Source organism: Orbicella faveolata, unplaced genomic scaffold (assembly GCF_042242905.1).
Source record: "Orbicella faveolata isolate gen_17 unplaced genomic scaffold, um_ofav_v1 contig_24, whole genome shotgun sequence".
Classification (NCBI taxonomy): Eukaryota; Metazoa; Cnidaria; class Anthozoa; order Scleractinia; family Merulinidae; genus Orbicella; species Orbicella faveolata.
In genome coordinates this window covers 13,714,323-13,731,115 of record NW_028301552.1, presented here as the reverse complement: position 1 = coordinate 13,731,115, position 16,793 = coordinate 13,714,323, and the positions used below count along the sequence as shown (strand labels likewise).

At 36.4% G+C, this 16,793-nt stretch overlaps 1 pseudogene across 1 annotated transcript in view; it reads left to right on the top strand.

Annotated features, from left to right (window-relative positions):
* Positions 1 to 16,793, top strand: part of LOC149110486 (uncharacterized) — a 36,569-nt pseudogene that overhangs the window by 16,224 nt on the left and 3,552 nt on the right. The window contains exons 6-8 of the transcript XR_016207863.1: positions 689 to 1,070; positions 3,287 to 3,340; positions 4,975 to 5,051. The product of XR_016207863.1 is annotated as an uncharacterized LOC149110486 (transcript). The remainder of the gene's footprint in view (positions 1 to 688; positions 1,071 to 3,286; positions 3,341 to 4,974; positions 5,052 to 16,793) is intronic.

Below are 16,793 nucleotides of genomic sequence, written 5' to 3'. Positions count from 1 at the left end.
ACCTGTCCGGGGCATAGCCAGCTTTGCTTTGAGTTATGTAGATGTAGGCCTGCTTTAATTTATACATGTAGGCCTGGCCAGCCAGCTTCTAGAGTATGTTTTAATCCCTCAGGACACTTTTCACCTCCTTTTTCCTTCTTTTTCTGGTGAATTTGTGTACAGTGTATGTCAACAGTACCAAAAATTCTATCATTTCATGTCAGGATAGATCTATTTTCTCCTATGGCAAAAGAAATGTGCCTGCCACCTGGATAGTTTGAAGGCTCAAGAGTTTGATCTCATCGAGAGAGAGAGAGAGAGATAAGTTCAGGCATGAAAAATTGACCTATATTTCAGTCACATAGGCACTAAAAACATGCAAAGAAATTGTTTTTCTTTTGTTCATTTTACAAAGACAAGTGAGATGAGAAATTTGTATGCCCAGACCTGTGGGACAAAAAAACCAGCTATGCCCCTGCCAGTCCACCTAACTTTGTGTTATAGGATCTCTTTAGTGGGTCTTTTCAGGCATTCTGAAAAGAAAAGAAAAAATGAAGGTGCAAGGCAATAGAAACTGCACTGGGGTTAGTAAATGGTAGGTTATTTTATATAATTTTTGTAAAAGTTCTGTTTGCATTTGCAATGGCACTGTATTTTGAATGGAGATATTGGGCAAGATACCCTTTAATTATTTCTGTCCTTTCCTTAGGGCAAACGAGAAGTGTTGAGGAAATTTATGGGATCCTTATCCTGGAAAAAATCTTCAGTGCCACAGTGTCAACCGGGGCTGTCTATGATGGAAATCTATGTTATTGACCAGGCTGTGTTGCACTACCTGATAGACCATCCTCCAACCACCCCAGAAGATTTCAATTTTCATGCAGAATTAAAAGCTGCAAGTCATTGGCATTGGCCAAGAGATGACGAACCAATGAAACGTGCGTCTGGTCCTCATGATGATTGGCGTCTTAGGAAAGTGGCAGCAATTGCTTTAAAAAGTTGGAAAGAAGAACTGTGTCAAGCAAGAAAGCAAGCATGTATGAATGATAAAAACACAGATTCAAGAGATAATCTCAAAGAATACATATCAGGTAAATGACATTGTTGTCAATTGGGCTCAAGCTAGCACTAGTTAACTTTGATTTTTTTTATTCTGAAGAACCAAAAATGGCAAGTCAAGGCTCACTTTTTATAGGCAATCATACAGCTTTAAGTTGAATTTGGAATTAATTTGCACTGTCTTGTGAGTTTTTCAAAAAGCTGAAATTGCACGAGCCGCTTCAGCAAGTGCAATTTCAGCTTTCTGTAAAACTCACAAGACAGTGCAAATTAATTCCAAATTGAACAAGAAAACCTGTATGATTACTTATTAATATAAATATGAAAAAATGCGTGGGGAGGAAGTGCCAGAAGATTTTTCTTAAAGTCATTTTTTCACATTCAAGATTTTTGCACAAAATTATTGGCTTACAATAGAAAATTTTGTATTGTCTTTCAGCCAATCATAATCTAGAATTGCGATGTGTAATTTGCACTGGTGTTACACTTTTTGCACTGATGTTACACTTTTTGTACTGGTGTTACACTTGAACTGCACTGCTCTCTTGATGGTGTACTTGATTCTGGAAAGAATGGAATACATTGCGTATGTCCCAGGTTCGAAGGTCAGCAAAAAGGTTCAGTCTTTAGAACATACAACATTTTAATTTCTGAGGAGATAAATGTGTACACTTTTCAACATGGCTGACAACTCGCAACCTCATGGTCGAACAACAGGTCTAACTGCGCATACATGCAAAACGCCTACTAGGAGGGGGACCCCAGGGAATTGCTAATTTACAACAAGGCTTTCTGCGGAACAGAATACATTATATCCACTACTCACTCACTCACTCACTCAATCCTCTTCTTTCCTGGTGGAACATATGTTGTCCACTAGTGCCTGCCTCCTGACCCTATTTTGAGCAGTACATTTCACTTCCCACCATGTAAGCTGTCTCTCCTCCACCTCTGCCATTCTTGTGGGCTTCCAGGTGTGCTGGGATATGGAATGTCCAGTCTTACCAATAGTTGTTTTGAATTCAAGATAGGTACATGTCACAATGTAGACTTTATTTCACTCAATGATCCCTCTCAGTCTGCAGCTACGGTCGTGTAAATGAATATTTTTAAATATTAGTTTAAAATATTGTTGTTACCGTAGCTAATGTTGCTGTTATATAGCTGGTGTTTTACCCACTACAGCACCCCCATTCATTGGCTAGTTCATGGTCACATGACATTTAACAATGAAACTGTTTCCCACCAATTGTCATGAGCAGGCAACATTGCAAAAACTATATGTATGACTTCAAACGGGAAACAGTTCACTGTTACCCGCGAAATGTTGACCACTGTTGCACATCATTTGTCAATAAAGTAATTATTTGTTTTCCACCGGTTTGACCCATTTGTTTTGCTATTAATATAACAAATCACTTAATGCCTGGTCCCTTGGGAAACAGTGAATTTTGTTTCCCTCAACATTGTCTCAGGAAACATTAAGATTCTCGGAAAACAAAATACATTGTTCCCCTAGGGACCAGTCATTAAGTGTTAATTGTTAGCCAAGGTAACAACAACCTTAACAATCAGTTACCTGTCAGCAGTTCTTCACCCAAACAGTTAGTGGTCTAGCTCTCCTTCAGGGACTCAGATAGCACATTACAGACACTGATACATTGAATTGTAGCACCATATTCTTAGAGTGGGGCTTGTGTTCTAAGCATGTATAGCAGTTTATTCAAAATTATTTACCCATCTCTGCTAAGTTGTTGCCTCTCCCACTCCTTCCCTCATTGTCCCTCCACTGGTCCTATCAGTGTCATGGGTGCCTGGAATGGGTGCTCCTTGTGGGAGTTTGCTACCTATCGTATTCAATCAAGGTTCTGGGTGGCCTCTGTAGAAACCCCTACATGTACCAGGCACCCACTCAGCTCATAGTGAGTCAATATATGATTATCGTATATCCTGATGACACTTTAATCTACTTTTCTGACAAATAAGCTATGGAGGAAAAGACATCACTGACTAAGTATCTTAAAACAGATATTTTGCCTGTGGCTACAAAACAATCTGCTCACCCTCAGCTGTGCAACCACCAAATTGAAACTAATTTTGTCTGGGAGCTCATCTGAAGTCTCAAAAACTCTTCTTTCTTTTTGTCTTTAAGAATGCCCTAACCCAGATTAATGTACCAGATGAACTTTTGGTTTTTCATGTAATACAGTTTTCACATAATGATAGATTGGAATTTATCTTTTTTAAGACCTTGAAGAGGACATCTTCAATCTGAGTATGTATTACAAAGGAACCCTTGAAGGTGAGTCAAAGTTTTACATCATGTTATTTTAATACCTCCTCAAGCAAAGTGCAGTTTAGTATCACCTTTCTCCAATACACACCAAAAGAAAAATCTGTGGAAATAAAATTCCTTGTTACACACATTCAGAAACTTACACTGCAGTTATGACAGGATCCTCATAAAAGACCCTTAGTGTTCTTTGAATCCTGTCACATGATAAATTCAATATTGCATGTAAAAAGGCTCCCTAGCAACCATCTTGGTGCTTCATTTGTTCCATGCATACAGCATTGTTTTTGTCTTGGGTTTGTGTTTAAATCTATAAACAATAGTCCCCATTTGGTTGGAAATATACTCGCATAATTGTCCACGAAGATTATCTGTTTCGAGAAGAGTATAGTTTTCTAAGACAGCAGCTCAAAGAAACTGTGAACTTTGAGGAACTGATAATTTCCAAAGACAAAATAATATCTGAGCATATTTTTTTGCACCAAATGGAGGCTCTTGAATTTGCTATCCTTCAAATATTTTTCACAGCACATCAAATATAATAGTGCTAATAGTACTAAATACAGTTGACACTTAAATTAAGTTGTTGTTGTTGTTGTTGTTGTTGTTGTTATTATTATTATTAATATCACTCAGATATTCCCCAGTTTTAGCTGGGGCATATTCAGTCGTGTGAGGCATTCAGACCAATCGCACTTGAGCAAAAATTCATATTTAATCGATTATAAGTTATCTCGTGTTATTTATGAGGATGTAGTGGCCTAATGGTTAGTGTGTTGTACTTTAGAACAAGCAGGCATTGGTCTAGAGTCCTATCTGGGGTCATTGTGTTGTGTTTTTAGTCAAGGCATGCTACTCTGAGTGCCTCTCAACACTCAGGGCTGGGTTGTTCAAAGTGTGATTAAGCTAACTCAGGATTAGCGAGAATTTTGAGTTCATTTTTGTAACTTTTTGGTGAGATTTTCTCTTTTTATTGTTTGTCCTTCTTTTTAGAGTTTGAATAATCTCAAACAGTTTGAGATTATTCAAACTCTAAAAAGAAGGACAAACAATAAAAAGAGAAAACCTCACTACACAAAATAAAAGCACTGAAAGACATTTACGGTATATACAAGAAATACTTCAGTTAACTTTTAATCCTGGGCTGGTGTTAGCCAGCTTTCAAAACAACCCAGCCCAGGTGTGTAAATGAGCATAGGCAAATTAAATGGTGGGGATAGCCCTGCGGTGTTCTGACTCTGTATCCCATTCAGGGGAGTGGTAGAACTGCTAGGCTCAAGTGCAGACTTAACCATTTTGTTAGCTTTGAAGTAAATTAACTCTTTGGTATGTCAAAGTTTTGAGCTCATGTCAAAGGTTCAACAGCTATTCAGCTTTTTCACAAGCGGCCACACTTGAAACCTAGGAAATCTCCTAGGCCACAGCATATATGCCAGAAGCTCAACCTATGCAGGTTTCTTAGACCTGCTCCTGGGCTTGGTCAGTACCAAAGAAGGATTTATATAAATTTGATCCAGAAAAAAGTCTATTTCTCCATCATGACCTTCTGCATACCTGTCGAATGACCACTGATCATTGGACATTGGAAGCATTTTCATGAGTTAGGTCATTAACTGGCTTTATCATCTTTTTTTTAAATACAGGAACTGATGATGATAATTCACCAAGCATTGGTACCCTTACCTTACATGAAGATGACAGAAGTTCTAAAATTAGAAAGGTCAGCATTACTTAATCCTAGTGTATGGTGGTCCAGCATTATCATAGGAAAATGATATTAATATACATTTAAAAAAGATGACACACCGTTTAAATTTGCAAGACATGTTTCGGATACTCTGTATCCATCTTCAGTTAAAGGATGTTTACAAGTGAGTGACTTTATATAAAGTAGGTAACAAGTAGGTGTAAATTACAAAATGTACATACTAGTATTCTACACTTTGTAATTTACACCTACTTGTTACCTACTTGATATAAAGTCACTCACTTGTAAACATCCTTTAACTGAAGATGGATACTGAGTATCTAAAACATGTCTTGCAAATTTAAACGGTGTGTTGTCTTTTTTAAATGTTTGATTTCAATCTTACTGCTCCGAAAATTTGGCAATATTAATATACATAATATTTTTCAGAAGAAGACGTAACAAAAAATGAGCAATAAGGTAAAAAAATTAAATTAAATAAAAATGTTAGAAACATAGAACAAAATAAAAATGTGTGAGAGTAAAATAGATCAAAAATAAAAATAAAATAAAGTAAAAAGAAAAGTAAAAGAAAATATAATAAAATAAAAATATGACATTGGGGATCAAATCAAAATCAAATCAAAACATTTGATTTTCATTTTGTTTTGAGTTTGCTATGAGAACGATGGGCCATCAGAACACAACAGTTTATTTTCAATTCTCTTTTGAGTTTGCCATGAGAACAACGGGCCATCATGAGGCCCGGTGTTCTCATAATAAATACAAGGTAAAAAGTGAAATGATTTTGCAGGATTTTGAAATCTTGACCATGTGGCCCAGTGCTCTCATAGTACTGCTTTCTGGTGGATTGTCACCGTAATAAGCGCATGCTGGCTGCAAACCTGGTGGTTTATAGGGGTTATGTTAGACTAACTTTTCCTGTATCTGTGGGAAAAACTGCTATTAAACAACTATTATTCTGCTTAATTGGACCTACACTACGTCCCATTGTTATCATAGCCCGAGCTACCATAGCTGCTATCATAGCTGTGCTGCTCCGAGAAGGGGCTTGAAACTGAAAATTGAATGAAGCTGGTAGCATTTCCTGCGTTTTTAACACGCGTTTCGCTGCCTGTTCTCTAACGTAAAAGATATTCCACCTCTGATTTTGAAATTAATCATGTTAAATTGAAGGAAAGACGCAATAAGGGGTAGAAAGACAAACTCAGCTGGTGAAGCATCTCATGAATCAACCGGTCATCAGTTCCAAGCCCCTTCTCGGAGCAGTACCCATGAATCCGCTGTCCGATATGTAGCTCGCCATAATATTTTAAGAATTTTCTTTTATTATTTCAATAAATAAATTCTCCATTTTACCAGTGTTATTCTCAGGAACAAGGTCATCCCGTAATTCAACTTTTAAATCATCCCTATTAAAAATAAAAAGTCCTCCGATTTTATTTTGCCTAATCAGTTTGGTTGATTTCTATCCAGGGATTTCAAAATCATCGTTGTCATTATCATTAAGCCAAGTTTTAGTTAGACCTATTGTTGAGAATTTATGATCTGACGAATTTAAGTAATTTATTACTGAATAAAACTTATTCCTGATGCTTCTTACATTTAAATGTAAGAAAGATAACTTACTACTATTGAAATGAGTTGTTTCGATTAAATAGTTAAATTCTATTGGGGAAAAGAAATTTGATCCAGAATTATGTCGAATATTTAGATCTCGAAAATCAAGCATGTCACAGTTGTTGTGCAGGAAGGCCAGATTATTTATGATATCCCGTTCAAATAATTCACTTCTGGCTGTTACAATGTTGGCTTGAAAGCCATTATTGTCAACTGAATGGAATTGCAAGGAGATGTCCACGGATTGATAACATGTGAATTTGTTATCAGTGACAAGACGATCATAGCTACCTAACCGCAAACAATGCCTATTATAATGACTAGTTATAGTTATCACTAAAGCTGCCCCTGCTTTCTTTTATTTCTGCTGATTAAACACAGTTGAACATTATTATATGAACTAAAAATATATATATATATTTTTATAAACTATATCACTCATAATCTCCCACTAACTTAAGCATCTTTCCATGAATATGATCCAAACAATCATTTAAGTTAACTAAACCAAAAGTAAGCACTTAAGCAATATATAGTGTCAAAATATCATTGTATTTAGTATGGTCGATGAGACATTTAGGTGAAACTTATTTTGCGAATGTGTGTTAAACTATAGGTTCTTCTTGCTCACTATGTGGTCCTCTGTATCGTTGTCCATTTATGAATACTTTGTCCTTGGTTAATTTTACGGCATTTCTAGCCTGCGAGCAGGCTCACATTTGGGAGCGCGCACGCGAGCGGCAAAGAGCGAATATTCAGAAGCAAAGTGATACGGCGGGGAGGAGTCTGGTGAGGAGGCGTGAAGAAAGTGAAACATTCGTGTGATTATTTGTTTGCTTTATTAGTATAAACCAAATTTATCAATTTTATTTGATACTTAAAAGCCATTCGAGCAGCGTTTATAGTTACAATTCAATAGCGCGAGATGCGTTGCGTGACTGTTTTGGATACTATATTCCCTAAATTCAGAAGAGACACCCGGAGGGTCTTAGTTTTTCAGCTCTGAGGTCTGAGTTTTCGAGACACCCTAAGATACCTTTGAATCAGCACAAAACTATCTCAAGCTTCATAGCAGATGTTGGTTAAGTCAACTGCGTGCACAAGGTAATAAAGGGAGGAAATGAAAAGTTCAAGCGAGATTGTGTACTAACCTGTAATAACCTGTAACGATACAAACGACAACAATGAACGCAAAAGAGATTTCCGCTGGCAATCCTGATGCAGCAACGATTAAACGTATTGAGATGTGAATTCCAGTCGTCTGTCCTTTATGATCCTTTCGTGGGCAGGATAGTAAGGGTTGAAGTTTTGTCGTAACCTGTGTATCCTTAGTGTTGACATTCGGCTGCGCCCAATAGACACCACCTCTGATGTCTGTCCTCGACCTCGTTTGCACGCTGGTAATTAGAAAGGAAACTGACCCGCCACTCGCACTGCGTTGGGCGATTTTTCTGATCCGAAAGAACAGTTAATGTTTTCAAAACCAAGGAGAAACCTTTAAGCAAGATCGACATCGTAAACTCCTGTCGTCTGAGCCCTCTGAAAACGAGAAAACGAAAACGAGAAATCGATGTAAACAAGGGGTTTCCAGAAGTCCCGAAATAAAATTTAGGGCAAAGCTTCGCTCACCATCAACTTGCAGTTTGTTCTACAAAACAGCAAAAAGACCAGCGAACTGAGGATCCACTTTGTTTTTCCATGTAGCGTGACGTTAAAACTAGAATTGTCGCTTTTTGCGGGAAAATTCAGCCTAGCCGTGATAAAGATTTGTCGAGTTTCAAATATTTACATAGGTTATTAACAATGTTACAGTTAAATATTCTATCCTGCAGTCCAACTAGCTATTTTTGCAGATCTTTCACTAAATCATGGATAGCAATCAAAGAAAGTCGGAATGAAACATTTGGCGGGAAATATTTCTGACTCATGAATTTTTATTGGAGTTTGCGAGACCAATTACTCCGATTTGCCTGAAGATACCAATGTTAACTGAACTGGATATTGTTAACAGTGTAAATGACTGTCGAAAATAAGAGTTTCTGGAATTTGTACGAAGTATCTTTTAGGCTCACCTAAAGTTGTGCGAAATTTCGGCCATTTCAGACCACTGGAGAGGCCAAAATCATGATGTGGTGATATCTCGAAGAAAAACGAACGCCTACTCGGCAAATGTCGTGTTTGTTAATCTTATCGGATAGCTTTTATACTGTGAAAAGGGCCGACTTTGACCTTTTGGTCCTGCCCGGTTTTCTCTGACAATGGAACTTAAAACTATTTTATCTCTGTTTTATTCTATTTTCAGCCTGTTGTCCAAGGTTTTTTCCTATTTGACCCAATTGTATCTCTCTTTTATGTCTATTTTAAGGCTATTTTCAACCTATTTTATTTTCAACTTCTTTCATTCATATACTTTAAAGCTATTTTAAAACTAACTTTCAAAAATTTTAACTAGCACTCTGAAGTATTTTTTTGTTTTTTTTGCTAGGTTTTGTTTCAAAACTATAGGTTTAAAATTAGACGAAAAATTGCTTTAAAATATTTCAGAAAAATAGTTTAAAACAATAAAAAAAAGTCATGGAGAAAATAGCATATAAAATCGGTATACAATGGATATGAAATTGGCATTATTTTCGTAAGAGAAGCTAAGAGACATAACGCACATCCAAAGTCGTTGATGAAGCGATCCTGAAAATTTCTTGACAATAACCAGTACCCTGGTGAGCCCTGATGATGGTAACGTGGGAATTGCACTGCCCCCTGTGTTTCACATTTTGCACTTTATGTTACAGAACCCACGGAGCATAGACAAAATGGAGGACATCCAACCACAACATAAATCGCTCCTTCTCTCTCCTACGCAGATGCTGTATCTCGCACGTAAAGACTCCTCCCCTACAAACCGTCAAAGGAGAGGGAGGAGCACTTTTCTTGACAAGCATGAGAGAGCATCTGCCTTAAGAAACACCAAGATCACTCAGTGTGTATTTAATTTATATACGATATATTCTTACAATTTCAGGCTACCGAGAGCCAGCTTTCCAGTGACTGAGACACACCAATGTCCGGATTGTTCTGGGTTCAAGCAGGTACAAAAGTCGGACCGGATCAACTCGGATCGCTGATTTGAATAAGAATAACAACAATTGCTGTATGCCTCGTTCTTGAATAGGCCGGCTATTCTTATTCAAATCAGCGATCCAAGTTGATCCGGTCCGACTTTTGTACCTGCCTTTTCTTGTATCACGTAAATACGAGCACTTCCAGGGCAAATTTTGATGCTAAAATTGCTGCAGTCGAGTCTATCATTATACTGATGGCGATCCCTGAACAACTGCCCCGGCCTGCCCATCGTAAGAATTATCTGAGACGTTGACCCAAACGGGAAAAATTGATTGAGAACCCGAATATTCATGACTGGACACGCGTGAAACACAGTAAAAATCGCACTGAAGAATGAAATATAATGCGAGAACAATTTCAGGGATTTTTGAAATTGAATGACAGCTTAATTGCGAGAAAGACATTTAATGTTGTTTTTTTTTTGGTAAAAAGTCCTGCTCTGAGGTTCTTTGCAGATTTGTCTCCGTGGCCAAGTTTTTGTCCTCGGGTCGCACTTGGGGCAGTCAACTGATGACCGGAATCTGACGGTTTTTTTGAATATGCAAAACAGATTAAACTTGTCTTGATAGGGAAAAACCCCACGACTCGACCAATGTTTAGTTTCACTTTCGATCGCCCTTATACCCGGAATAAGAGTGATCGACAGTGAAAGTAAAAATGTATTGCAAGGCAAACAAGCTTTACAACAGAACAGAGCACAGCCGAGGTTTCTTTATTCGTTTTATGATAAATAATCCATCAATTTCCTCAGACATTCAGCTAATATTTTCAACCAAACTTTATTTTAGGGACGAGGAAAAATGGCGGAAGCGCGCAACTGTCCTCTGACAAAGCCCGCCAAAATAAGCCAATCACAATCCTTCTTAGAATAGCTCAAATAATTTGATTGGCTAACGAGACAACAGCTGTCAATCACAAACTGGACTTCAGCTAAACTTTCGGTTTCGAGTGGCGTTCGAGAGAAGGACGAACGCTTCAAAGTTCGCTTTTTAGTTTGCTTTGAAAATAAGGATCTAAAAGTATCTAGTCCAGAGGAATCTGGCAGCATTGTGGCCTATGAAAACATGCACTTTTCCAATGGAAATTACGAGACAAAGTTAAGGGCTCAAAGCTTGTGAATGAAAATGCGAAATGCTGAGCTGTATTTGAAAGGAGCTATAGTTATTTTGTAAACTTAGGGCTTGCAGCGAGATTGCCCGAACTAGCATCAAAGTGGAAAAGACAAAGTCGCTTTTACTGGTTTTACTCCGAGTACAGGAGAGGATATCACAGCAAGCTTTAGGTGTCATTGCCATAGAAAACCGGGCAGTACCACAAAATCGAGGTCGTCCGTTCCTGTTCATCTTTTCACAGGAGTACACGAGAGAATATCACAGCAAGCAAACCGGAGAGAACCAGAGAAAACCGAACAGGACGAAAAGATCGAGGTCGTCCGTTCAAGTTTATCTTTTCACAGTATAAAAGCTATCCGAAAAGATTAACAACCATGACATTTGCCGAGGTAGGCGTTCGTTTTTCTTCGAGATATCATCATGATTTTGGCCCCTTCAGTCGTGTAAAATGGCCGAAATCTCGGACAAATTTAGGTGAGCCTAAAAGATACTTCTTACAAATTCCAGAAATTCTTAATTTCGTTCGATAATACTTGACCCTTTATTAGTTGACTGAGATATATTTGAGGTTTTTCGCTTTAATTAATCCATGACGTGTAAAATATCGCCGCCTAATCGTTAATGAGCACAACCCAAATTTTAGCCATTTTCAGCAAGTCGTTCTTCAAACGTGGGCAGTTCAGTTATTTTCACAGAAACACATTTTTCCGATAGTCTTTTACACTGTTATCAATATCCAGTTTAGTTAAAATTGGTATCTTCAGGCAATTCGGAGTAATTGGTCTCGCAAACTCTAATAAAGATCACCAGTCACAAATATCTCCCGCCAAACGATTGGCGAAGAATATCACTTTATTCCGACTTTCTGTGGTTGTTGTCCATGGTTTACTGAAAGATTTACAAGAATGGTTAGTTAGACTGCAGGGTAGAATATTGAAGCTGTGATATTGTTAATAACCTATGTAAACATATGAAACTCGACAAATCCTTATTTATCTATTTATTTATTTATTTACTTATTTATTTAACATTTCCGATAATTAAAAAGTACATTTTGAAGAGCGCTACATACAAAATTGCTTTGCGAGGAAGGCTAAAGAAGCCCTTACATGCTTTTACAAAGTAGTTTCCCTTTACGTTGTTTGCATTCTAAATAAAACCATATATTCAATCAGAAGGTATCAGTGAAATCAGCATTTTACAGATAAATTACAATGAAATGATTAGATCTCATATATGTAATAACATAAATAAATTTTAATTGCATTTTTAGTAAACTATAACTAGAATTGATTGGATAAACTGTTTCAATCTCCTGTTGAATAGTTTTATACATGATAAATTTTTGATATTTAAAGGTATTCTATTCCAGAATTCAATCATCTTGTTTGTTGTAGAGAATTTACCATAATCGGTTCGGCGAAAAATCTTATGTAGATGCTTCGACTCTTGTGTTATGCTCATGGACTCGTGCATTTTCTATACAAAAGTCATTAAAATAGAATGGGAGTACCTTATTATTAAGGCTGAAACTGAAGGAACCAATTGGAAAATCATTTATTGTAAAAATATTAGAAAGACCTGAACGTGTAAAAGCGGGAGAGATGGCGCAGAGTATGTTGAGAAAGTTATAATTCTTAATATCTTCTTTGGTACTTTAAACAATTTATCTAACCTTGTGAATAGTTATTAGCCCAAACAATATTCCCGTAATGCAGGTACGAATAAATCAAACTGTTGTATAACATAACTAAAAGCGATTAATCAACATAAAAACGAATTCTACAAAGAAGTCTGGTAGTTGTTATGTTATTTTTTAGCGACGTATTCAATATGGTTCTTCCATATTAAATGTTGATCTATTACAATTCCTAAGAGTTAATTTACTTTCTTCCACTCTCTGTAAATCATGCCCGGTTGACTGAAGATGTAATTGCCTCTTTAACCGTTTTTTGTGGGATTTAATAATGATGAAATTTGATTATATATATATATATATATATATATATATATATATATATATATATATATATATATATTAAGAGTCAATTGATTTAGTGTTAGCCATTCTTGTACACCAGTTAGTTCAGTATTTTAATACTTAAACTTGAATCAGTAGTTAAAACTATTGATTCAACGGAATAATTCAAATGCTTTTTTTTCTCAAATTACAGACTTATTTCTGTACTTCCGAGATTTTCTAAAATACTTGGAAAGCTTATGTAGAAAAGACTAATTGAATTACACCCGCTTTCAGTGTCACGTGCATAGCAACTATCTTTCGACATGCCATCTTTTGACATGCTATGTAACCTGGCCTACGTCAAAACGTAAGCACAACGGACCTCTTTATGGTCAAACTCAACTTTTAGTCATGAAAGATGGATTTATTTGACATCAAACTAAGGTTAGGAGTATCAAGAAGTCATTCTGTGAGAGATAAATCGACTGTTTTGGATGTTACATCTTTCCAATATTAACTGAGCAGTAGCGGCCCAATTCTACCGGAAGTCACTATTGAGAGCTGATCGACTACACTAAAATCATTTTGTTCGGATGCTTTATACACTGGTGTGACTAATGCTACTTTCAAATCATTTGGGATTTTGCCAGTAGCAAATGTTAGATTAAAAATGTGAGACAATGGGATGGATATTCATTGGGCTACATATTAAATAACTTTGCTACTAATTTATTCACACGTCATTTTATCAATTATAGTACCCGCCTCCTCACAGTTAGTATTATATAAAAACATAGAGTCGTTATAACTTCCTAACAAAACTTTGTAAAAATCGTCAGTCTCCCGACTGAATTTCACAGCAAGGTTGGGCCCAACATTAACAAAGAAATTGAATTTATTTGCTATCAACTTAGGATCACTTAGTTCGTCATTATTATCATTTAAAAAAAAGATCTCGGTAAAGCTTTACTAGATTTCTTTCTGCCAAGTAATTCATTGATTGTATTCCATGTTGATTTTGCGTCATTTTGAGCTTGACTCAGTGAATCTCTTACCATAATAGATTTTTTTAGCTATTCTTATTAAATGATTCAACTTATTACGATATCTTTTGTAGTCTCGTTCATTTTGTTGCGTTGGGTTCTTTAAGAATTACTCATGATCATACACAGCTTCTTTCCTTTTCAAAGATTTCTTTAATCCCCTGGATATCCACTGGTCATTTGATCTCTAGATTTGTAGTTTGTAATTGGAAAAAGTCTATCATATAGCTCAAAGAATTCTTCAAAGAATGCTGTATACGACTCTGTCGGGTCATTCTTTGATAGTACTGATTGCCAATTACAACTTTGAAGCTTACGAGAGAAAGATTCTAGATATTTAGTGGAAATTTTGCTAGTTGAGTGGTCATTTGATTCAGTCATGGTGCCATATTGATCTAGAATGTTACACTCTGTGATAGTAAAAATAGGAAGCTGATCGGATAAAATTCCATTCAGATGCTCTGTTCTACTTAAAGTGTTTGTGAAGATGTTATCAATTAATGTTGCCATAGATTTAGTTATAAGAGTGGGTTTCACGTTAATAAGTGGCGTGTAGCCCTAAGATGATGATTGATTACAGAAATGATTTGCAAAATTGCAGCAATCATATTTTGGTAGATTGATATTAAAGTCGCACGTGATATAGCATGGTTTATCCTATTTATCTAATATAGTTAAAATGGTCTTAAGATCATTTTCAAATTCATTAAATCTGTTGTTTGGTGATCGGTATATCGTACCCGCTATAATATTTTTAGATTTTTCATTTATTATTTCAATAAATAAAGTCTCCATTTCACCATTGTCATTCTCAGGAACAAGGTCATCCCGTAATTTAACTTTTAAATCATCCCTAGTAAAAATAAAAATTCCTCTTCCGACTTTATTTTGCCTAATCAGTTTGGTTGATTTATATCCAGGGATTTCAAAATAATCGTTACCATTAGCAAGTTTCAGTTAGGGCTATTATTGAAAATTAATAATCTAACGAATTTAAATAATTTATTAGTGCATCAAACTTATTCCTCATGATTCTTATATTAAAATGTAGTAAAGATAACTTACCACTATTGAAATTGCTTGTTTGGATTAAATTGTTAAATTCTATCGAGGAATAGAAATTTCATCCAGAATTATGTTGAATATTTATGTCTCGAAAATCGAGCATTGTGCAGTCATTGTGCAGGAAGACTTCTTGCCGGTATGGGTTGAACTCGGCCGGATTGTTTATGATATTCCGTTCAAATAATTCACTTCTGGCTGTTACAATGTTGGCTTCAAAGCTGTTATCGTCAACAGAATGGAATGGCAAGGAAATGTCCACGCGTTGATAACATGTGAATTTGTTATCACGTCACTGACAAGAAGATCATAACTAGTATAATGACTAATTATAGTTGTCACTAAAGCTGCCCTCGCAAGACGCTCGCTGTTCAAGTAGCAAAAGCAGTTTAAGCAACAACGGCAACATCGATTAAAAACTGCTTAATATTCAACCTAGGAATCTCGCAAGAAATTCAGATTCATTCAGTTTGTCTACAAGAAATATCCAAAACAGAATATGCAAGACAGCGTCAAAATTCGAAAAAGAAATTTTAAAAATCGGCCGTCTTATAGTTCACGTTCTCTCTAATACAGTGTATGCAGAATGTGGCTATTTCACGATGTTGTTTCGTGACCTTTTGTAAACAACGGCAAAGAAATGAACAAAGAATTATAACGCACGCTTACACAGCAATTGCACTCGTTGCCGTGGCCGTTAAAGTTTGCTTAATTAAACTCCCTAAAACCGAATGAACAGCCAAATAATGAACAGCCAAACAAGCACAAAACAAACGAAAGCCCGGTCGAACAAAAAGACGGCTGAGAGTGCAGAAAACGTCTCTGCTATGAAACGAAATCAAAACATATCAAATGAGTTCCTGCCATTTCGTATCAGATAGTTTTGAGAAAGTCGCTTCGGCTGTCCACGAATCGCGCGAGTAGCATCCACGGAAGATCTGGATACCACGTCTAAAAATAACTTAAGAGGGATTACCTTAGTTAGAGGACTTATATGGGGGATTCACTCTCTTACTTTGATAATCTCTTGTTCTAGGTCAAATCGCTATATTTGGAACCTCTTGTAAGCGACCACCTCTCGTAAACGACCGCGACTACTTTTAGAGCTAATAGTTTAAAATTTTCTTTTGTTTTTAACCTCCCGTAAGTGACCACTTGATAGATCATAGCGCGTAAATTGGATAATAAGGTGTTGTTCCGTTCGACTTATTAGGTAGTTTATCAGAAGCGAACCATGGTACTCTGAATAAATGCTTTGGCAAGCTTAAATATTTTTGTGGCTACTAAACGGTATTAAATGGGTTTAGAGGGGTCTTGGAGCAAGGTTTAAGTCTCTGCAGATACCATATATTAATGAGGTAAAATTTTGACCCGATATGGTCTAAACTCTCGTAAGCGACCACCTCCCGTAAGTGACCACCTGGACTTGGCAATTTGCGCGGTCGCTTACGGGAGGTTCGACTGTATATCACTCAATCTTCCAGTAACTTAGGCATCTTACCATGAATATGATCTAAGTTATCTAAACCAACACATTCTATTTAACTCATTCTATTCCAGACAGTTTTAAAGGACAAAATTAACGCATGACATACTTTACATAATACTCTCACGAAGCATTTACAGCAGAGAAGCTTACCATATCTTGTTTGAAAGGAAACAAAAAGTACTTTCTGGAAAGAAAGGTTGCCTCCATGGAAACTTATATTTCTTTCACCAAAAATTTCACTCAGTAGAACTTTGGGAAAAAAAGGTTAAAACATTACAGAGAAACAAAAAAAATATGTCAAACTACTCTGCTGTTCGAATTTGATTCTGAAACAAACCATTTGTC